This window comes from Ursus americanus, chromosome 23 (assembly GCF_024610735.1).
Source record: "Ursus americanus isolate L20-20 chromosome 23, mUrsAme1.1.p, whole genome shotgun sequence".
In the NCBI taxonomy this organism is placed as follows: Eukaryota; Metazoa; Chordata; class Mammalia; order Carnivora; family Ursidae; genus Ursus; species Ursus americanus.
The window spans coordinates 35,240,545-35,263,679 of record NC_142149.1 but is presented as its reverse complement, the minus strand read 5'-3'; the positions used below and the strand labels follow the sequence as shown (position 1 = coordinate 35,263,679).

Genomic DNA, 23,135 nt, shown 5'->3' with positions numbered 1-23,135 from the left:
CCCGAAGCTCCGGCAGCGCAGGGCCTCCCAGGGGGCGGGGCGCACCAGGCACGCCGAGGGGCGGGGCCGACGGCTCAGGCGAGCTCGCGCCGCCCTCCCCCAAGCGCGGCGTGGCCCGGCTCCGCAAGCCCGCCCGCTCGCCTGCCGCGTTTCCCTCGGAACCGCCGGGGCCCGCAGCCCGCCCCCGTCCCCGCCGCCCCTCGCCGTCCCCGCCACCCCCTCGACTGCTAGAGGGGCTCGCGCCCCGCCGCCACCCACCCGGCAGCGCCTCGTGCCTCACCTCGCCGCGTCCCACTTCCCCGCGCCGAGGAGCCGCCAGCCGCGCGCGCCCCCGGGCGTACGTGCTCGCTCTCGAGCGGCACAGGCGCGAGCGCGCCGCCGCCGCCACCCCTCCCCGGCCCTCGCGGTCTCGCCGCAGCCGCCGCCCCCTCGGCCCGCGCCCCGGCCTCGCCGAGCGCTCGCCGCCGTCCTCCGGCAGAGGTCCGGGGGGATAGGGCGGACTGAGCAGCTTGCCTGACTCGAGCCCGGGCAGCAGTCCTTTTTGCCTGAGGCGCGTTGCCGGTCGCCAGAGGCTTGCCGGTGCGTGGCGCCGTTCGGTCCGCTCCAGAGTGCGGTGAGGTGGAGCGGGCCGGTACCGTCCTGCTTTTGTGTTTCTAACATTCTCACTCCCCCCGCCCCTGTTGCAGCGAAGGCAGCTAAGGCCCTGCGGGTCTTGCAGTGCTGCTCGTGGATTAAACAGACTGAGTGGTGCGAGGGTAAACTGGGTACGTTTAATTCAGATGCTTCTGGAACGTCGAAATTCTCTTCTTTGGAAAGAACCGTCCCCTCTTTGGGCTTCAAGGGCCCAGATTGAGGCGCAATGGTGAGAGGATGTGGTGGTCCACTCTGATGTCAATCTTGAGGGCTAGGTATGTCCCAACATCTCTTATTACTACTACTAATTATGATAATAGCTACCATTTGTCGAGTATTTATTGCATGCCAGGCATTGTTACAAAGGAGGTGGCATCCATGGTGTCGTTTAATCTTCAAAAACAACCTTATGAGGTAGGCACTATTATCCCCATTTTCCAGGTGAAGACATTTAGACTGGCTTATAAATAGCTTGGGAACACATGGCTAGAAAGTGTTGGGAAGAGGATTCCAGCCGTGGTAATCTTCACCATTTATGCTCTTACATCTATTTAGAAGTCTGTCTTTCATAAATTTGCCCAACCTCTCTTTAAATTCATTTGCATTTTCTGCTGGTGTGGCCTCTTGATTCATCTTTTAGTGTATGAATGCTACAAATTCGTTCTAAAAAATAATCAGAAAATTCGCACAAACAAAAATTCACACCAGCTCCCACTGTGTTAAATAAACAGTTAACGTTTTGGTATACTCTTCCAGACATTTTCCTATGCTTCATGTCAATAGATACGTTATAGTGTAGTTTTACATTTGACATATCCTGAATCTATTTAGTCATTTAGTCAACAAATATTTAATGAGCAGACCCTGTTCTAGGTGCTGAGAACTCAGCAGTGAACACAACAGTCTCTGCCTCGTATAATAGTGGGGGAGATTGATACAATACACATATTACTAAGTAATAGATAATGCCCAGTAATGTGGCAAGTTTTACGGGAAAAAATCAGAATAAAGCCATAAGAGTGATGTGGGCATGGTCTTTGAGATGAGGTAGACAAGAAAGGCGTCTTAATTGAACGAACACATAAGCAGAAACCTAATCATTAAGGGAAGCAGCACGTGGATTTCCAGAGGGAAACTACTCTAGGAGAAGAGAAGCAGCAATTCTAATGGCCGAGATAGGGACTTGCTTGGCCTGTTGGATAGGAAGCAAGGAGACCAGTGCAGCACAGCAAATTGCAGAAATAAGTTGTGAAACAGGTAGAAACGAGATCATGCATCATCTTGTAAGCCATGGTTAGACTGGATTTTGGGGGGATGTGGTGGAGTACCATGCAAGGGTTGAGAGCAAAGGAGTAATCGGATTTTTTTTTTTTTTGACTGAAGGAGACTTCTATTTAGGGTTTAACAATTTGGAAAACTTATTTTGCCAAGGAGTGTGGATTCGAATTTCATGGATTTTAGAGCAGTTTCTTTGCAGAGATGGCTCATGAAAGACTCCATGGTGTGTGGTGGGGTAGGTAGTCAGATTTATTTTTAAAGGATCACTCTGGCAGCTCTGTGGAGAATAAGATGGTAGAAACATTAAAGTGACTCCTTAAAGCATTAATTGTCCTTTTACACAGTCATCATTCAACAGTTTTATCAACCTTGGTGTTTCACCTACACCTTTACACCTCTGCAACCACTCACCTTCTCCACAAAGAGGAGATCCCGTCAGACAGTTGAGGACTTATCTTCATGTCTTTGTCACCTAAACTGAAGTTTTTTGAGACTGGGTAGGGCATATATCCAGATTTGGATGTCATGATTGTCAACAAATTGAATATGAGTCATCAATGTTGTACTGTTGAGGAAAAAAACAATCCCACAGTAATACTGGGATCTATTCGTTAGAAACATAGCATTCAAGCACCTGAAAATTACCCTTCTGCTTCAGTTGATGTTAGGCTCTCATTAGAATTCTAAGCCCCAATTTAGTCATTGTGTTTAAGAAAGATGTGGAGAAATTAAAATGCACAGTGAGAGCAAGGATAACACTGTTTAAGGCAATGCTTTTCTGGGTTTTTGCCTTCAGCAATGTAGTGGATAGTGGCATCAATTATAAGGCCAGCTACAGGAAGAACAGATTTGGAGAAGAAATTAAATGTTCTGTTTTGGATTTGTGTTTTGCAATCTGAATGGAAATGATATTATTAGATATATATTAGAGCTCAGAGGAAAGGCCAGGACTAAAGTTGTATAACTGTATTAAAATTGTTTCTTTGGGTGTGTGTCTTCTTTAGACAGAGCTTGAGGACACACACACTGTCTTTTCTTCTTTGTAACTTCTGTGGCCATAAGTGCATCCTGGACAGATATTTGTAAAATGAGCAAGTAAAGGCAAAGGTATGGACGAAGTCACTAAGGCAAAATGTATAAAGTAAAAAGAGAACAGATTCCCTGCTTTCACTGGAGGTCCAAGTACCTGAACATGATTTATAACTAGGGTGACCAGAAGTCCCAATTTGCTCAGGACAGTCCTGGTTTACTCCTGTTGTCCCTTATAATTAGTAATATTGTCTCATTTCACTCTCAGAAATGTCTCAGTTTGGAGGCGCCTGGGTGGCTCAGTCAGTTAAGCATCCAACTCTGGATTTCGGCTCAGGTCATGATCTCAGGGTCTTGAGATCAAGCCCTGCACCGGGCTCCGTGCTAGGCATGGAGGCTGCTTAAGATTCTCTCTCTTCCACTGCCCCAACCCTCACCTCTCTCTGCCTCTCAAAAAAAGAAAGAAAGAAAAGAAATGTCTCAGTTTGTACAATAAATTATATGGGCAATCTTTGTAGAAGGCCCTTTAGGAACTAGCGTCCTCATATTTCTTTGTCAGCACTGCCCCATGTTGTTCTTCATTCCCCAGCCAGACAGAAGGACCTCCATTTCCCCTCATGCACTGTTACTTCCACGCTTCCTTTGCCAAGGTACCTCCAATTCAACTTAGATATCACTTCCTCAGGAACATCTTTCCTGACCCCCCAGACTCTGGGTTAAGTAACTCTCCAGTATGCTTCCAGAGCACCTGGTACTTAGCAGAGATGACTAAGTGCCTCCTTTCTCCCCTCACTAAACATGTCTATAAAGGAACCTAAAAAACATCTTTTTAATATCACATATATATCTATTTTAGAGAGGGAGACAAAAGGGGGTGGGCAGAGGGAGAGGGAGAAAGAGAATCTTTAAAAAATTTTTCAAATTCATTTGAGAGACAGTGAGTGGGAGCATGAGCGGAGGGGAGAGGGAGAGGGAGAAGCAGACTCCCCACTGAGCAGGGAGCCCAACGTGGGGTTCAATTCCAGGGCCCTGAGATCACGACCTGAGCTGAAGGCAGTTGCTTAACTAACTGAGCCACCCAGGTGCCCCTGGAGAGAGAGAATCTTAAACAGGCTCCACGTCCAGCACAGAGCCTGACATGGGGCTTGATCTCATGACCCTGAAATCATGACCTGAGCAGAAATCAAGAGTCAGATGCTTAACCAACTGAGTCCCCAGCACCCTTGAAAAAACATCTTAAGACAGAAATTTATATTAATAATGTCCCAGATCGGTTTATGTTGAATTAATATTTTTGAAGATTGACCTTCAGGACAAATTGGTATCACATTCCCCAAGCCCTCCCATTCATTTTTTAAAAATATTTATTTATTTATTTATTTATTTATTTATTTATTTATTTATTTATTTATTTATAGAGAGCATGCTCAGGAGGCAGGGCAGAGAGGGAGGAAGAGGGAAAGAATCTCAAGCACACTCCCCGTAGAGTGCCAAGCCCGATGCGGGGCTCGATTCCACAACCCTGAGACCATGACCTGAGTGGAAATTAAGAGTCGGATGCCTAACTGACTGAGCCTCCCTGGTGCCCCAAGCCCTTCCATTCTTTTTCTTTTTTTTTTTTTTAAAGATTTTATTTATTTATTCGACAGAGACAGGCAGCGAGAGAGGGAACACAAGCAGGGGGAGTGGGAGAGGAAGAAGCAGGCTCATAGCGGAGGAGCCTGATGTGGGGCTCGATCCCAGAACGCCGGGATCACGCCCTGAGCCGAAGGCAGACGCCCAACCGCTGTGCCACCCAGGCGCCCCAAGCCCTTCCATTCTTAACGGAGGAGGTTGGCCTTTGAACTTGAAACCCAGCAGGGAAAATTGTATCCTACTGCAGGGTCTATAATATAGCTGCCATTGACTGAGACCACAATATCCCAACAGCTCCTCTTCAACTGTTAAGCTGCTATGTTTAGAATCAGAAGTGTAGTTTCTGAACTTCCCTCCCTATGGATATGATTCTCTATCATTTCTAGTTACTCACTTGTCCTGAGTGCTGAAAGTCTTTATAAACCTTATCTCATCTAATACTAATTTTTCTTCTAACTGAGGTGGTTCTTTGTAGTTTGGTATATAAACAGATAAAAACAGAAAGTCTATAAGTCTTCTTTCTTCTGGGTTTCAGCCTCCTCTCCTTTAAGCTTTGAGGCATACCTGGGACATGTAAGTTAGCCAGAGATTTAGGTCCTAGAGCAGAGTCCTTAGCCAATTACTAGGGCTCTTCAAGGCAAGGGATCTTCCTGTGATGCACTCAGAAGTGAGGATTTCACCCCACAAAAGGCGAGAGCCTCAAGGATTACAGCTCTTAGCTTTCAGCTCTGTGAGTTCACACACACTAAGTCACTTTCCCAGAAGCGCAGGCCCCTCTGTGGCCCAGTGCAGGACTGGTACCAGCCTCCTCAGGCTCTGCTGCTGCCTTTTGCATCTGGGAGCATTGCCTTCCTCCTTTCTGCCCCCTTACTCCACCCTCCTTTATTTTTCTCTCTTTGTGACCACCCTCGTCAAAGGAGTAAAGGAAACCAATCCTTTTCTTTCCAGAAGGCTCCTAGACTGCTTATTTAACTTGATCCACCTCAGCTATGACCAGTCTGTAGAGGCAAGGTGGAAGCACTCCTGCTAATCTATTTACAGAAATGTAAGGCCTATATAGCCATTTCTCCACATAATGGCATGTCTGGATTGCTTCTGCCTTGAGGAAGAGGGCCCTAAAGATCTCAGAGGTGAACAAGAGGGGGAAAAAGTTTTTTGCTAAAGGGCCTTGCTGCATCCTACATTACAAATAAGGAACAATAAAGCTCAGAAAGGTAAAACCACTTGCCCAAAGTCATTTAGTGACTAGGTAGCACAGCCAGCATGAAAACCAGATCTGGCCAAATAAACTACCTTTGACTCTTTAAAACTGAAGAGTTAGCAGATATCAGGATTTTCATAATGCCGTAGCCATTAAGCTGAGTGTCCATGAATCCGGGCTTTTGCTACCCATCTCTTCCGCCTCTTCCTCACCACCCTGACTTCTTTTTAATCTGTACAAAGTACAAAATATCTGTCTCATGAGTCCCTAGGCTTTGGGTTGAATCCAAAAAGTTAAGTGAACTAGGAATGTATTGCTGCTGAGTGACTTCTGTTTATCTGAAAAATTGAACTACAAAATTTAACTACTACCCTTTACCACCTTCAAGTATTTAAGCAAGTTATCTTTCTGTGCCTTTTTTCTCCTCATGTGTAAGATGAAAATTATAATACCTAATTCATTAGAGTTTTGTAAGGATATGACCATATATATAAAATACCTAGTTCATGGTGGGAGTCAAATAAATTATAATTGTAATTCTAATTCTAGAAGTGCTCCATAGGATGACCCTGGGACTTGTTTAGAAGTTGTAGGAGGCTAGGTTGGTCAGTGCTCAACATTAGAATTTTTTCATTATTTGAATCATTTCTACGTACTAGAAACCTGTTTCCAGAGCACTGAGCAATTAAATAGAATTTCTTTCGCTGCTTGGTTCTTTAGCACCTTACTATACCTAAGTAAGGGAGTGTACTTTATCTCACAGGTCACAGAACAAATGCATAGTTGCAATCAAGGTTGGATAATCCAGCTTTACCTGTCGTGCAGAGCAAACTCCGGAGCTATGTCCCATTTACTTAATGTAAATAGTGAACAGACGTAGGCATTGTAAGCAATTAACTGTTGCTCCTGTTCCTTAGAGTACAGACTGTTCCTTAGAGTACAGAATGAGTACTTTACCATTATAATCAAATAAAACTTACAACAAGGTTAATCTGATGCATATTTAATGATACATGTAATTGTTATTGTGCTGCATGATAATTAGGCCTTAAATGTTAAGCTGTTTCCATAAATGACTGTAATTGGTTGTTTTTACACAGCAAAACACATTTTTTAGTGTTTGTCTGCTCACTTTATTAATTTTCTAGAATCTGTAATCATGCCAAGGACAACAGTTTTCCCTGAGTCTTTACTGTTTAATCATGAATTCACACACACACAAACACACTTTCAAAATGACACAGCAGGGTTCTCATCCCAATTCGATATTAAAAATAGCTATCGCTCAAGGCTTTTTATATATATTTTCTCATTTTAGTCCTTAAAAACCCATTAAGGGAGGTGTTGTTACTCCCATTTTACTGATGCACAAACTGATGCTGAGAGAGTGTAAACAGGTAGCATAGTAGAGATTCAAACTTCTATCTCCAACTCGTAACCACTACTTTGTACAACCTCGGAAGTTGATGGATCCCAACCAAGATATGTAAAGATTTTTTTAGGAAGTGGACTGGCTCCTGAGAAATACCAAATATGTATAGTATATCCAAAGGAAGAATGAGTCATCCTGAAAGAGGGAGGCGTTAGTAGTGGAAGGTTTGAAGCCTACAGAAGCTGACTTCCTGAGTGCCCATTCAAGAAGAGTCTTGGCCAATGAATTTCACACATAATCGCCCTGTTACAGGCTGTGATATTGTAGAGACACCATATCAGCCTAATGCCATCAAATATCTGAATTTTAGAATTAACCCAACTAATTCTGATTCCCTAAGAAAGAATCAGTATGGGAGTTAAACTAGTGTTTCTCAAGCTTTTTATCATTATTGTCAACCCTGAAGAGCCTTTTAGATGTTTTTTTCCCCAATTGCTTCCCCTAGTGAAGTTTTAATACTATAAATATGCCAGATAGATATCTATTTATATACTATATGTCTACCTGTACTTTATATATAAAGAGAGTAAGATTTTTTTTGCTCCTCAAGAATTAGGTTTGTTTTTTTTTTTCCTTCCATGGAGAGTGCAAACAATTACTCATGAATAATGCAGCTTCCCATGCAGGCTTACCTTCAGGTTCAGGATATGCTAGTTATACAGAGAATAGTATTTTTTACCTATGACAATTATATTACTAGTTGTAAGTAATAAATTGATAAATTTACATATAAGCTTGGTTAGTGTGAATCTGGTCCTAAATAATGGGACCATTCTCCATGTGTGGAAAATTTGGGTTTCTAAGCCTGTAAAACAGCCTGAGGGGCCTTCTGACAGACAGCCTACTAGTCTTCTACAGAACATATCTTTTTATTTGAAACTTCTAGAACATTCTTTTTTGTTTGTTTGTTTTTAAGATTTATTTATGTATTTGTCAGAGAGAGAGAGCACAAGCACGGGGAGAGGGAGAAGCAGGCTCCCCGCTGAGGAGGGAGCCCAATGTGGGACTCAGTCTCGACCCTGGGATCATGACCTGCGCTGAAGGCAGATGCTTAACTGACTGAGCCACCCAGGCATCCCACTTCTAGAACATTCTTATGTCTTCATTCCTTTACCTTGTAAATATTATTTAGCCCTACTCTAGGACAAGGACTATGCCAGGTACTAGAGATTCAATGACTAATGAAATAGTCTCTTCTTTCAAAAAGATGCTCACAGTCTAGGGGCGCCTGGGTGGCTCAGTTGGTTAAGCATCTGACTTCGGCTCAGGTCATGATCTTGGGCTCCACACTCAGCAGGGAGTCTGCTCGTCCCTCTGCCCCTCCCCCCGCTCATGTGCTCACATTCTCTCTCTCTCTGAAATAAACAAAACATTTTTTTTTAAAAAAAAGATCCTCACTGTCCAGTTGGGGAGACAGATATGCATGGAAATAATTACAATACAAGATAACATGTGTTTTAACAGATGTATTAGATACACTAAGAGCTCCAAGAAGAGATTAGTCAATTGTAGGGAGAATTAAGGTGTAAGTCTCTGGAAAGTGATGAGTTAAGTCTTGGAGAAGGGTGGGAAGGAAATTCCAAGCAGAAGGAACAAATTATTCAAAGGACAGAGGCATGAAATAGGGTGGCCAGTTGGTCTATATGATTGGAGTACAGGGAGCAAGAAAGGAGGGCCACTGTGCATGATGCCATATGGGTAGACAGAGGCCAGACCATAGTGGGTTTGACCCTTTACTCTCTCAGTGGCCATGGAGAGCCACTGAAGCATGAGTGTTATCATTCATCTGAGTTTTAGACCTTAATCTCTCTGGCAGTGATGTGGACTAAAAAGTAGCAAAATGAAAGGCCAGGGGGTTCAGCAATCCCAAGTAAGAGATGATGAGAGCTTGAACTGGCACCATTGGAATGGGGATGAGGAAGAAGAAATGGATTTAAGGCATTTAAGAAGCAATTAATTAGGGTGCCTGGGTGGCTCAATTGGTTAAGTGTCTGCCTTTGGCTCAGGTCATGATCCTGGGGTCCGAGGATCGAGTCCCGCATTGGGCTCACTGCTCAGCAGGGAGTCTGCTTCTCCCTCTGATCCTCCTCCCTCTCATGCTCTCTCTCTCTCTCTCAAATAAATAAATAAAATCTTTTTTAAAAAAGCAATTAGGGAGAGAAAAGTGATAAATGGTAGAATTAAAAATGATTTCCAATGTCCAGCATATTTGACTAGATGGATAATGGTGCTACTCACCAAGAGAGAGAACATCAGGCAAAGAGCAGACCTGAAGGGAAAGGGGGAGGTTTTGTTTGGGATATGTTGAGTGTGAGGTGTCTGTAGGATGTACAGGTGACCTTCACTAGACAGATTCAAAAGCTAAGGGAAAGGTCTAGGTCAGATACACGGATTAGGGAGTTAGCACAAACAGGTGGAAATGTTGAAGCCACAGGCTGGCTCAGTCAGTAGAGCATGTGATTCTTGATCTTAGAGTCATAAGTTGGAGCCCCACGTTGGGTGTAGAGTTTATTTTAAAAAAAATTTTAGGGGTGACTGGGTGGCTCAGTCGGTTAACCTTCTGATTCTTGGTTTTGGCTCAGGTGATGAGTCGTGGCATCCAGGTCGTAGGATCAAGCCCTTGTGGGGCTCCGCTCTGAGCACAGAGTCTGCTTGTCCCTCTCCTTCCCCTTCTGCTTCTCCTCTCTCTCTCTCAAATAAGTAAAATCTTTTTTAAAATTTTTAAATCTTTAAAATAAAAATATTATAAGCCATAAACTATGTGTAGGGACGGTCAAACAAAGTTCTGATTTTTCCTATGGTGACCTCTGTGATTATATCTTCATCATTATTATTTTGCTGCCCCTGACTTGCTCGTGCCCTAAGTACATGTTTATTCACCTGTTCAGTAATCTAGCAATATAGCACTGAAAGTACATCAAAGAAAATGAATTAGTCAACAGTGCCAAATACTATGGAGAAGTCAAAGATAAACGTTAAAAAATGCTCATTGGAAAAAAGAAAAAGTACTAATTATACAAGCATATAACAATAGAATGTATAGAAATAAACCAAAATAAGTACAGGAGCTTAGTATATAGTAAAGGTGGGCTACTCAGTAAATGGTGTGGACAATTGAATAACCATCTGGGAAAAAATAAGTGTCAATTTGTACCTCACACCAGGATAAACCCCACCTTTATTAAATATTTAAATAAAAATATAAAAATTGAAAACAAGAGTGTCAATTTGTACCTCACACCAGGATAAACCCCAACTTGATTAAATATTTAAAAATATAAAAATTGAAAACAAAATATGACAAAACTCGTTTAGAATCTTGGCACGGGGAAGGAAAATCTAATTATGATTCAGAATACAGAAGATGTAAAAGCAGAGGTTAATAATTTGACTACACACAGCTCACAATTTCTGCCAAACAAACTAACACCTTAATGTCAAAACGTAAGTGGCAAAATAGAAAAACGCTTGCAACTCATATCACAAAGGGCTAATCCTCCCTATAAAAAGAAGTAGATAAGGAAGAGGTCAACCAGTCAAGTGAAATATCAATTGAAGATGTAAATTGCCAGGGCTTATATGTAGTGGTTAAGAGAGTAGAGATTTTGAGGTCACCTACCTGCGTTGGAATCCTAGCTCTGTCACTTACTAGCTCTGGGACCTTGTGCAAGTGGCCGATCCTCCATTTTCTCTTCATAATATGCAGATAATAATTGTAGTTCCTTCAGAGGAAGGAAGGTTGTTCAGAGGGTTAAGTGAGGTGGAGCCCAGGCTGGTGACTCACGGTGAAAGAAGGGAAGACACAGAGAGGATGGGTTATAAATTTCTAGGATCGTGGCACCTGGGTGGCTCAGTCGGTTAGGCATCTACCTTTGGCTCAGGTCATGATCCCAGGGTCCTGGAATCAAGCTTGTGTGTTAGGCTCCCTGATCGGTGGGAGGGAGGCCTGCTTCTCCTTCTCCCTCTGCCCTTCCCCCTGCTCATGCTCTCTTTCTCTCTCCCTCTCAAAATAAATAAATAAATAAAATCTTTAAAAAATAATTAAAAAAAATAAATTTCTAGGATCTGAGAACCTTCAAGGGAAGAGAGTTCAGGAAGAGAACCAACTCAGCCCCTATTTGTCTCACCTTTCAGGAAGGCCAGTTATTTATGAAATTCCTACACATCTCAGACACAGTTCTAGAACTAGGGACACAATGTAAGTAAACAGGCACAGTGCCAGCTCTCAATGTATCTCATCTCTATGAGAGAGGCGTCTATCAAATGCCACAGGAGAACAATGACAAACAGATGAATTCCATGGAGGACATTTACGCAATAAACCTGGTGGAGTTTGAGAGGTCAGGGAGGACTCCGTGGCAGAGGTAGCTGTTGAGCCAATATCTGAAATATGAGTAAGAGTTAAATAGGCAAAGAGTAGTGAAGGAGGGGGAAGGTGCGTTATGGGAGTGGAAACGGTGTTGGAGCCTCAGAGAACAGCATAGGCCCCCAGGCAAGAAAGAAGGAAACTGGTCCACTGTGGCCGAAGCTAGAGGAAGGGGAACGGGGAGGGGAGATGAGACTGGAGAAGGAGACAGGCTAGACTATTCAAGGCCTTAGCAGTCTCGTTAAGGATTTGGGGCTTTATCCTGATAGCAGTGGGAAGCCCCTGGGTGGTTTTTAGCAGAGGAGTAGCACGATTAAATTTGCATGTTGAGAAGCTCATTCTGGCTGCAGTGTGGAGAACTGTGTACAGATTAAAGAGAAGCAAGAGAGCAAGTATGGGAGAGGAGTTAAGATGGCGGAGGAGTAGGGGACCCCTTTTTCAGCCGGTCCCCTGAGTCAAGCTGGATAGGTACCCGACCAGCCTGAACATCCATGGAATCAGCCTGAGACGCAGGAGGATACATCTGGATCTCTACAAATGAACATCTCCAGCGCTGAGTATTGAGGTACGAAGCGGGGAGCTGTGAATCCGTGCAAGATATCAGAAGATAAACGGAAGGAGGAGGGAGCCGCCACGTTCGGGTGCCGGGAAACGGTAGCCACCTGCACGGGGGAGCGGGAGGACTTGAGGACTGGCACCCGCGAGAGAGCAGACTGGGACCGTGAGCCGGGGAACGTGCGGGGGCGGCTGGCGGCTGGCAGTGTTAGAAACACAAAGGACAGAGACGCGCTGGCCCTGGGAGTGAGGGCTGGGACGCCGGGTGTGGGGCGCACATCCCGGAACGCTGCAGGGTTGAGCAGCACCAACAGAAACAGAGTTAAAGTGGCCAGATCATCAGTGGAGAACGGTCCACGATCCCTCTGTTCTGAGACAGAGGCTGAGATTTGGCCACTGCTGCTCTGACTCTCAGAAGAGGCACAGCAAACCGCCAGGGAAAGCCGCCAGAGAACAAAAGCCTGGAAATACTGGCTCACAGTGTGCCCCCCCCATTCCCCCTCGCAGGGGACACGAAGACTCTACCCAAACAGGGTTGCCTGAGTATCGGCGTGGCAGGCCCCTCCCCCAGAAGGCAGGCTGAAAAATCAAGAAGCCTACATCCCTAAGATCCCTATAAAACAAGGGCGCATGGCCTGGGTCCTGGTCAATAATTTGGGCTCTGGACAACCCCACAACCTCTCCTCATCAGAATGAAGAGAAGGAGAAATCCCCCCCAGCAAAGGAAAGACAATGAGTCTATAGCCTCTGCCACAGAACTAATGGATATGGGTATAACCAAATTACCAGAAATGTAATTCAGAGTAACAATGGTCAAGATGATGTGTAGACTTGAAAAAAGTATTAACAAAAATGTTAATGAGAATATAGAATCTCTAAGGGCGGAAATGAGAGCGAATCTGGCAGAAATTAAAAATTCTATGAGCCAAATGCAGTCAAAACTAGAGGCTCTGATGGACAGGGTGAATGAGGCAGAAGAATGTATCAGCGAATTGGAGGATGGGTTAGTAGAAGAGAAAGTTAAAATAGAATCTGGACTTAAAAAAAACCCACGCTCAAGAATGCAGGTTACGGGAGATTACTGACTCAATGAAACGTTCCAATGTCAGAATCATTGGCATCCCTGAGGGGGTGGAGAAAAACAGAGGTCTAGAAGAGATATTTGAACAAATTGTAGCTGAAAACTTCCCTAATCTAGCAAGGGAAACAAACATTCGTGTCCAAGAGGCAGAGAGGACCCCCCCCCCCAAGCTCAACGACGACAGACCTACGCCACGTCAAGTCATAGTGCATTTCTCAAATATTAGATCCAAGGATACAGTATTGAAAGCAGCCAAGGCAAAGAAATTTCTCACGTACCAACGCAAAGGTATCAGAATTACGTCAGACCTGTCTACACAGACCTGGAATGAGAGAAAGGGTTTGGGGGGCATTTTTAAAGCTCTTTCAGAGAAAAACATGCAGCCAAGGATCCTTTATCCAACAAGGCTGTCATTCGGAATTGATGGAGAAACAAAGAACTTCCAGAATCGCCATTGACCAATTTCGTAAGCATGAAACCAGCCCTACAGGAGACATTAAGGGGGGTTCTATAAAGGTAAAAAGGCCCCAAGAGTGATACAGAACAGAAAGTCACAATCGATAGAAACAAAGACTTTACTGGCAACATGGCATCATTAAAATCATATCTCTCAATAATCAGTCTCAATGTAAATGGCCTAAATGCTCCCATTTTGCCACAGGTTGCAGATTGGATAAAAAGACATGACCCATCCATTTGCTGTCTACAAGAGACTCATTTTGAATCTAAAGATACATTCAGACTGAAAGTAAAGGGATGGAATACCATCTTTCACGCCAGTGGACCTCAAAAGAAAGCTGAGGTAGCAATTCTCATATCAGACAGATTGGATTTTAAACTAAAGATTATAGTTAGGGACACAGAAGGGCACTATATTATTCTTAAAGGATGTATCCAACAAGTGGATATGACAATTATAAATATATATGCCCCCAACAGGGGAGCAGCAAGATACACAAGCCAACTCTTAACCAGAATAAAGAGACATATAGATAAAAATACGTTCATAGTAGGGGACCTCAATACCCCACTATCAGAAATAGACAGAACACCCATGCAAAAAATAGACAAAGAAACAAGGGCTTTGAATGCCATACTCGACGAGTTGGACCTCATAGATATATATAGAACACTACACCCCAGAACCAAAGAATACTCATTCTATTCTAATGCCCATGGAACATTCTCAAGAATAGACCATGTTCTGGGACACAAAACAGGTCTCAACCGATACCAAAAGACTGAAATGATTCCCTGCATATTCTCAGACCACAATGCTTTGAAATTGGAACTCAACCACAAGGAAAAATTTGGAAGAAACTCAAACACTTGGAGACTAAGAACCATCCTGCTCAGGAATGATTCGATAAACCAGGAAATCAAAAATCAATTTAAACAATTTATGGAGACCAACGAGAATGAAAACACAACGGTGCAAAACCTATGGGACACTGCAAAGGCAGTCCTAAGGGGGAAATACATAGCCATCCAAGCGTCACTCAAAAGAATAGAAAAATCTAAAATGCAGTTTTTATATTCTCACCTCAAGAAGCTGGAACAGCAACAGAGGGACAGACCTAATCCACGCACGAGGAAGCAGTTGACCAAGATTACAGCAGAAATCAATGAATTAGAAACCAGGAGTACAGTAGAGCAGATCAACAGAACTAGAAGCTGGTTCTTTGAGAGAATTAATAAAATTGACAGACGACTGGCAAGACTTATCCAAAAGAATAGAGAAAGGACCCAAATTAATAAAATTATGAATGAAAAAGGAGAGGTCACAACCAACACCAATGAAATTGGAAGGATTATTAGAAACTTTTATCAACAGCTTTATGCCAATAAATTAAGCAATCTGGAAGAGATGGAGGCCTTCCTGGAAACCTATAAACTACCAAGACTGAAACAGGAAGAAATTGATTTTTTAAACAGGCTAATTAATTATGAAGAGATTGAGTCCGTGATAAACAACCTTCCAAATAACAAAACTCCAGGCCTGGATGGTTTTCCTGGGGAATTCTACCAAACATTCAAAGAAGAAATAATACCTATTCTCCTAAAGCTATTTCAAAAAATAGAAACAGAAGGAAAGCTACCAAACTCATTCTATGAGGCCAATATTACCTTGATCCCCAAACCAGGCAAAGACCCCATCAAAAAGGAGAATTACAGACCGATTTCCCTAATGAATATGGACGCCAAATTCCTCAACAAGATCCTGGCTAATAGAATCCAACAGTACATTAAAAGGATTATCCATCATGACCAAGTGGGATTCATCCCTGGGATGCAAGGGTGGTTCAACATTCGCAAATCGATCAGCGTGATACATCATATCAACAAGAAAAGAGTCAGGAACCATATGATCCTCTCAATTGATGCAGAAAAAGCATTTGACAAAATACAGCATCCTTTCCTGATTAAAACCCTTCAGAGTGTAGGAATAGAGGGTACATTTCTCAATCTCATAAAAACCATCTATGAAAAGCCTATAGCAAATATCATTCTCAATGGGGAAAAGCTGGAAGCCTTTCCCTTAAGATCAGGAACACGACAAGGATGCCCACTCTCGCCACTATTATTCAACATAGTACTAGAAGTCCTTGCAACAGCCATCAGACAACAAAAAGGGATAAAAGGTATCCAAATCCGCAGAGTAGTCAAACTGTCTCTCTTTGCAGATGACATGATACTCTATGTGGAAAACCCAAAAGAATCCACTCCCAAACTATTAGAAGTTATAGAGCAATTCAGTAATGTGGTGGGATACAAAATCAATGCTCAGATATCAGTTGCATTTCTATACACGAATAACGAGACTGAAGAAAGAGAAATTAGGGAATGCATCCCATTTACAATAGCACCAAAAACCATACGTTACCTTGGAATTAACTTAACCAGAGACGTAAAGGACCTATATTCTAGAAACTATAAATCACTCTTGAAAGACATTGAGGAAGACACAAAAAGATGGAAAAATATTCCATGCTCATGGATCGGAAGAATTAACATAGTTAAAATGTCCATGCTACCCAGAGCAATCTACACTTTCAGTGCTATCCCGATCAAAATACCGATGACATTTTTCAAAGAACTGGAACAAATAGTCCTTAAATTTGTATGGAACCAGAAAAGGCCCGAATCGCCAAGGAACTGTTGAAAAGGAAAAACAAAGCCAGGGGCATCACAATGCCGGATTTCAAGCTGTACTACAAAGCTGTGATCACAAAGACAGCATGGTACTGGCACAAAAACAGACACATAGACCAATGAAACAGAATAGAGAACCCAGAAATGGACCCTCGGCTCTTTGGGCAACTAATCTTTGATAAAGCAGGAAAAAACATCTGGTGGAAAAAAGACAGTCTCTTCAATAAATGGTGCTGGGAAAATTGGACAGCTACATGCAAAAGAATGAAACTTGACCACTCTCTCACACCATACACAAAAATAAACTCCAAATGGATGAAATACCTCGATGTGAGACAGGAATCCATTGAAATCCTAGAGAACATAGGCAGCAACCTCTACGACATCGGCCAAAGCAACCCTTTTCATGACACATCTCCAAAGGCAAGAGAAACAAAAGACAAATTGAACTTGTGGGACTTCATCAAGATAAAAAGCTTCTGCACAGCCAAGGAAACAGTCAAAAAAACTAAGAGGCAGCCCACCGAATGGGAGACTATATTTGCAAATGATGCTACAGATAAAAGACTGGTATCCAAGATCTACAAAGAACTTCTCAAACTCAATACACGAGAAACAAACAAATCATAAAATGGGCAGAAGATATGAACAGACACTTTTCCAATGATGACATACAAATGGCTAACAGACACATGAAAAAATGTTCAAAATCATTAGCCATCAGGGAAATTCAAATCAAAACCACACTAAGATACCACCTTACACCAGTTAGAATGGCAAAAATTGACAAGGAAGAAACAACAATTGCTGGAGAGGATGTGGAGAAAGGAGATCCCTCCTACATTGTTGGTGGGAATGCAAGTTGGTACAGCCACTCTGGAAAACAGTGTGGAGGTCCCTTAAAAAGTTAAAAATTGAGCTACCCTATGACCCTGCCATTGCACTACTGGGTATTTACCCCAAAGATACAGACGTAGTGAAGAGAAGGGCCATATGCACCCCAATGTTCATAGCAGCATTGTCCAGAATAGCCAAATCGTGGAAGGAACTGAGATGCCCTTCAACAGATGACTGGATTAAGAAGTTGTGGTCCATATATACAATGGAATATTACTCAGCTATCAGAAAGAACGAGTTCTCAACATTTGCTGCAACATGGACGGCACTGGAGGAGATAATGCTAAGTGAAATAAGTCAAGCAGAGAAAGACAATTATCGTATGATTTCTCTCATCTATGGAACATAAGAACTGGGAAGATCGGTAGGGGAAGAAAGGGTTAAAGAAAGGGGGGGTGATCAGAAGGGGGAATGAAGCATGAGAGACTATGCACTATGAGAAACAAACTGAGGGCCTCAGAGGGGAGGGGGGTGGGGCAATGGGATAGACCGGTGATGGGTAGTAAGGAGGGCACGTATTGCATGGTGCACTGGGTGTTTTACACAACTAATGAATCATCGAACTTTACATCGGAAACTGGGGATGTACTGTATGGTGACTAACATAATATAATAAAAAAAAACATTAAAAAAAAGAGAGCAAGTATGGGGAGATAGAGGCTCTTGTAGTAGTTTAGGCTGGCGATATGCTCCTTAACCTACTTGTTTTCCTAATGTTACTTTAGCAGAAGACAAAGCCTTTGTTCTTACTTAACAGATGTGCATGAAATGTTAGCTGTTACTACCATCTACAGTTAGAAGACAAAGGTTTAAACTTCATCCACCAGGAAGAATGCGTAGGTGGAGGGAAAAGGATTTCATTGAGTATGTGAATCAGATTATTTCCTATCTGGATGGGAAGGAGGGAGCTGAAAGGGTAAATAGTGACATCGCAACGGAGAGAAAAGGAGGCCACGCTTCCCTAAAGGGATGTTGCTTTGGCTCATGGACTGTCTATTCTGCCAAAGTTCATCTTCCCCGTGCTTAGACAAATAAAAATGTTGGGCAAAGGTACTTTATGGCTTACCCTTGAGAGCTCTGTGCTTTTTAGTGGAAAACAGGCCCAGGAGATTAGCTGTCCCTGCATGTTGCAGTTCTCTTCAACACTATGGAGTCATCACAAATGCCTAGGAAAAAAATATCTAAATAAATCATTCTGAAATTGAACCTGTGCGTTACTTAGCTGGTTTAATTTCAGAATAAGACAATGGCAGATACTAGTAGCTTCATGAGACCTGCTTTTTTTTTTTTTTTCTCTTCCTGCCATCAAGAGTTGAATGGGGTTGGACAATCTGAGGACCCAACTACTTTATTTTGTCATGGATGTGTTGGCAAAGCGGAGTCCTCCAAGATGGGAGTCCTTGCAATCCTTCTAAGAAATATGTTTGGTTTTGTGGGAGTTTTAATTTGTCAAACAGCTTTTTAAATGCAGCCATGGAAGGCAATGTCAAAACAAATTCTTGGAGCCAAATGGGATTCCCAGAGCTTCAGAGCCTGATGGTTGCTTTTTATGTATAAATGTGCATGTTGAGGAATAATATCTTAGAAATACACTTTGTAACATGTTTCACAGACAATTAGTATCCAAGAATATAGCCAAGAATACAGACTTATATAACAGTAAATAGAGACTCACAGGGGCTCCTGGCTGGCTTAGTTAGTAGAGCGTGGGACTCTCGATTTCGGGGTTGTGAGTTCAAGCCCTATGCTGGGTGTAGAGATTACTTAAAATCTTAAAAAAAAAAAAAAAGAAAAGAAAAAAAGGATCAATAACAACCCGAAAAAGAAAAAGGGGGGAAAGGTTATAAGCAAGCAAGAGAAAACCTGAATGCAAATATGTGGAAGGATCCTCAGCCTCACTATTAAGCAGGAAAATATGCATAAGAACAACGATGACATATTACGTCATAGAGATAAGATTGGCGAAAAGTTTTAAGTCTGATTTTCAAGTTAGGGAGATAGTGGGATAATATTCTGCTGGTGGGAATGTATTTGGTACACCCGCTTTGGAAAACTATACGCGGTCTAGCAAAGTTGAAGATATATGTAACCTACAACCCATGAATTCTACGCCTTATTATATGTCCTAGACACAGACATGTCTGAGAAAATTCATTTTAATTATTTCTTTTTTAAAGTAGGCTCCATGTCCAGCGTGGAGCCCCGCGCAAAGCTTGAACTCACGACCCTGAGATCAAGACCTGAGTTGAGATCAAGAGTCAGATGCTTAACTGATTGAGCCACTCAGGCACTACCCCTACCCCACCCCCCGAAGATTCACTGTAGGGGAAATAAACTGCTATCTGGTATTATCATATGTATAAATTGTGAGTCTTCAATTTTAGTGTCTCTTCTGTTGAATGTTTGGTTCTTCTAGAGGGCAATAAGGACTTTATAGTATAGACTGCATTGTTTATTCTTCTTTTCCAGTACATTAGGGGGCAGTCATGACCTGAATAAATCCTTCTGAATAAGATCTTCCAGACATCGTCTTATTCTGTGGAGACCATGACACTATGCTTCTGAACATATCCTTCTCCATCCTATTTTAAATTTTAGAAAACAGACTTAAAATAGGAAAGAATTTCGCTGTTATGAATGTCCCCTCCCCTTTGGGCCAATAATACATACGGACTTCACATTTGTTTACATTTGCTTATTTTCTTTTTTTTTTTTATAATGATTTTTTATTATATTATGTTAGTCACCATACAGTACATCCCCGGTTTTCGATATAAGGCTCGATGATTCATTAGTTGTGTATAACACCCAGTGCACCATGCAATATGTCAGAAGGGGGAATGGGTAGTAAGGAGGGTACATTTGCTTGTTTTCATTTGTTTTTGCCCACTTTTTTTAGAGGAGGAAGTTAGCAACTTCGGCCACTGGGTGGCGCAAATTCACAAGAGTCTGGTAAAAGTTTGTATATTCCAGCCCAAGGTCTACACTCTACCACACACAGGAAGGTTAGTTAGAAAAAAGGCTTTGGGGACCTGAAATGTAACCATAGACACGGATCCAAGTTCTCTAAGAATTCAGATTAAGGTAAATTTCTGGTATGAGATGACTGGTTAGTCAAGTCACTGAATAAGGAAAAGGAAAAGAAGGAAACAGGAAAGTGTTAGAATAAGGAACAGGAAGAGAAAGATGAAGGGATAAATATGAGAGAAAAAAGAATATAGGTCCAGAGAGATAAATTCAGGTGTTACCAACAGTTCCAGGATGGCCTCTCATTGGTTTGTATGCTGGTAAGCAACAGCAGCTTAGATTTAAAGTAAAGATTACCTTATTTTCTTCCAGGAAGTCAGTTATGCTGCCGGCAGCTATCCATTTAGGGAGTGACATTATCAGCATATGTTTTGAGTGTCTTCTGTGCACACCGTGCTTTGTCAGATTCAGAATAATAGAGACATATACAAATTAACACAGCAACTTCAGGCTTCAAGCATGAGAACTAGGCTGTGTACCGGACAACTCAGGGCAGCATGTGTGAACTCCAGAAGTAGAATCCTGAGAGCAGAGGATCCGAGGGTGAGGCGAGGAGGGGTCATAAGACTGTCAGCCTGTCCAAGGCAAAGAAAAAGGAAGGGTTCCTAGCTCCTAGTCATAAGTACATATAGCCACACTTCCTTGGAAAGTGGCTATTTCTGAACATAAACACAGGAAAAGTGCTTTGGGTCAGAATCTGCTGAACACTGCTCAAAGAGGCTCTAAAATAAGAAGGGTCGGGATGAGGATGATTAGGATAGAACCATCCTTAAGTCCCTGTCTGATTAGTAACCCAGAAAAAGAGGGACGTGGGTGTCCTGCTCAGGCCTTTCAGAGGTCCAGGGAGTCCTAGGTCACTTTGATCTTTTGAATCATAGGTGTATAAATGAATCGTAGGTTAAAAATAAATGGCAAAACAAAATATAAAACTGTTGTATATTTTAAGTCTTTACATTGGAGAAAGTTGTGCTTGTAACACAGGATGGCAACTATTTTTCTTTTTAGAAAAAAAATTTTTTTTAATTAATGATTTTTTATTATATTATGTTAGTCACCATACAGTACATCCCCGGTTTCCGATGTAAAGTTCGATGATTCATTAGTTGCATATAACACCCAGTGCACCATGCAATACGTGCCCTCCTTACTACCCATCACCAGTCTATCCCATTCCCCCACCCCCTCCCCTGAGGCCCTCAGTTTGTTTCTCATAGTCCATAGTCTCTCATGTTTCATTCCCCCTTCTGATTACCCCCCTTTCTTTAACCCTTTCTTCCCCTACCGATCTTCCTAGTTCTTATGTTCCATAGATGAGAGAAATCATATGATAGTTGTCTTTCTCTGCTTGACTTATTTCACTTAGCATTATCTCCTCCAGTGCCATCCATGTTGCAGCAAATGTTGAGAACTCGTTCTTTCTGATAGCTGGGTAATATTCCATTGTATATATGGACCACAACTTCTTAATCCAGTCATCTGTTGAAGGGCATCTTGGCTCCTTCCACGATTTAGCTATTGTGGACGTTGCTGCTATGAACACACAATGGCAACTATTAATGTGATTCAGCAATACCTTTAAAAAAGTTTAAATTGAAGGGTTCCTGTGAATGTGCCTTTTCTGTCCTAAGCAATTAACCCACCTCAATTTTTGGGCCTATCAGAAAGTTTTGAGGTGACTTGAGCCCTTCAAAAGATAGAATGACTTCCAGGCTTCTCAACTCTAAGACTTGAAAAAAACGCACAACTTAATACTTGTGCCAACTAGGGGCGCCTGGCTGGCTCAGTCGGTAGAGCATGTCACTCTTAATCTCACATGATTTTGAGCCCCACGTTGGGTGTAGAGATTACTTAAAAAATAAAGAAAAATTTAGGGGTGCTTGGCTGGCTCAGTCAGTAGAGCATGTGACTCTTGATCTCGGGGCTGTGAGCATGCTGCCCTCTTGCCCATGTTGGGCATAGAGATTACTTAAAAAAATTTTTTTTAATCTAAAAAAAATAAATAAAAATTACTTGTGCCAACTGGAAACACAGTAATAATGTATTAGCCAAAAAAGAAGGACAGATTGAAAATGGTGTGGAGAATATGATGTTATTTGTGAAACGTGTCTTTATATGTATGTATATGTATTTATAATGTCTGTAAAGAGATACATCAAAGTATTGACACTGGTTATCTTGGGGAGGGGGATTAGGTATAATTTCTTGTTTTTTCGTTTATTCTTTACAGGATAAACAGCAGATGTTGTTTCTTAACCTGTTCCCTTCAACAGCCAGCATTTCCTAAAAATTGTTACAATGAGAATCTCCTTTAATAAGCAAAAAACAAAGTATGCTAACTTAAGAATGAATTTGCAGTCGAAGTCTTGCTGGCTTGTCACTTCCCGAAGGAGTAATTGGCACTCCTTAGAAACTGTTTTATCGAGTTGAGTCTATAGCTGAGTCTATGGTGCTGACAGGGAGAACTGTGCCTTGCTGTGAAGGGATCTGCAGACTAAAACTTCACATCCCAAACTCCACAGCAGAGTTCTCCCTTCCCTTCTGCTGTCTCTCCCGTCTCTCAGTTTTCAAAGATCCCTACTGGGACGAGAATATGGGATTCAAAACTGTTAACTAATGAGAGAGTCAGAAAATCCTCAGAGGACCCTCGCTCTGTCAGAGGAAACAAATTGTCCAAAAAGCAAAATACACAATTTTGATTCCATCAGTGAATTTCTCTAAAGTCGGTACAAATGTTACCCAAATTATGCTCTTGCAGAAGATTTAAGACATGTAAACTTTGCCACAGTTTTCGTCTCCTGGGGAACCTCATGTTTCTGGATGAAAGGACATTCTGCGGTGGGTGAGGCTG

At 42.3% G+C, this 23,135-nt stretch overlaps 2 protein-coding genes across 4 annotated transcripts in view; one reads left to right on the top strand and one right to left on the bottom strand.

Moving 5' to 3' along the window:
• The window catches only part of TADA2A (transcriptional adaptor 2A), a 47,910-nt gene extending 47,564 nt beyond the window's left edge, over window positions 1–346 (bottom strand). For 2 of the 3 annotated variants that reach the window (XM_045773240.2, XM_087854595.1), the window contains exon 1: window positions 281–346. The gene's annotated coding sequence lies outside the window, so the exon portion shown is untranslated. The other variant, XM_045773241.2, reaches the window with a different exon arrangement.
• A 169-nt stretch (window positions 347–515) lies between these two features.
• ACACA (acetyl-CoA carboxylase alpha) overlaps window positions 516–23,135 on the top strand; it is a 280,609-nt gene continuing 257,989 nt past the window's right edge. Inside the window, exon 1 of the mRNA XM_045773207.2 lies at window positions 516–908. The gene's annotated coding sequence lies outside the window, so the exon portion shown is untranslated. The remainder of the gene's footprint in view (window positions 909–23,135) is intronic.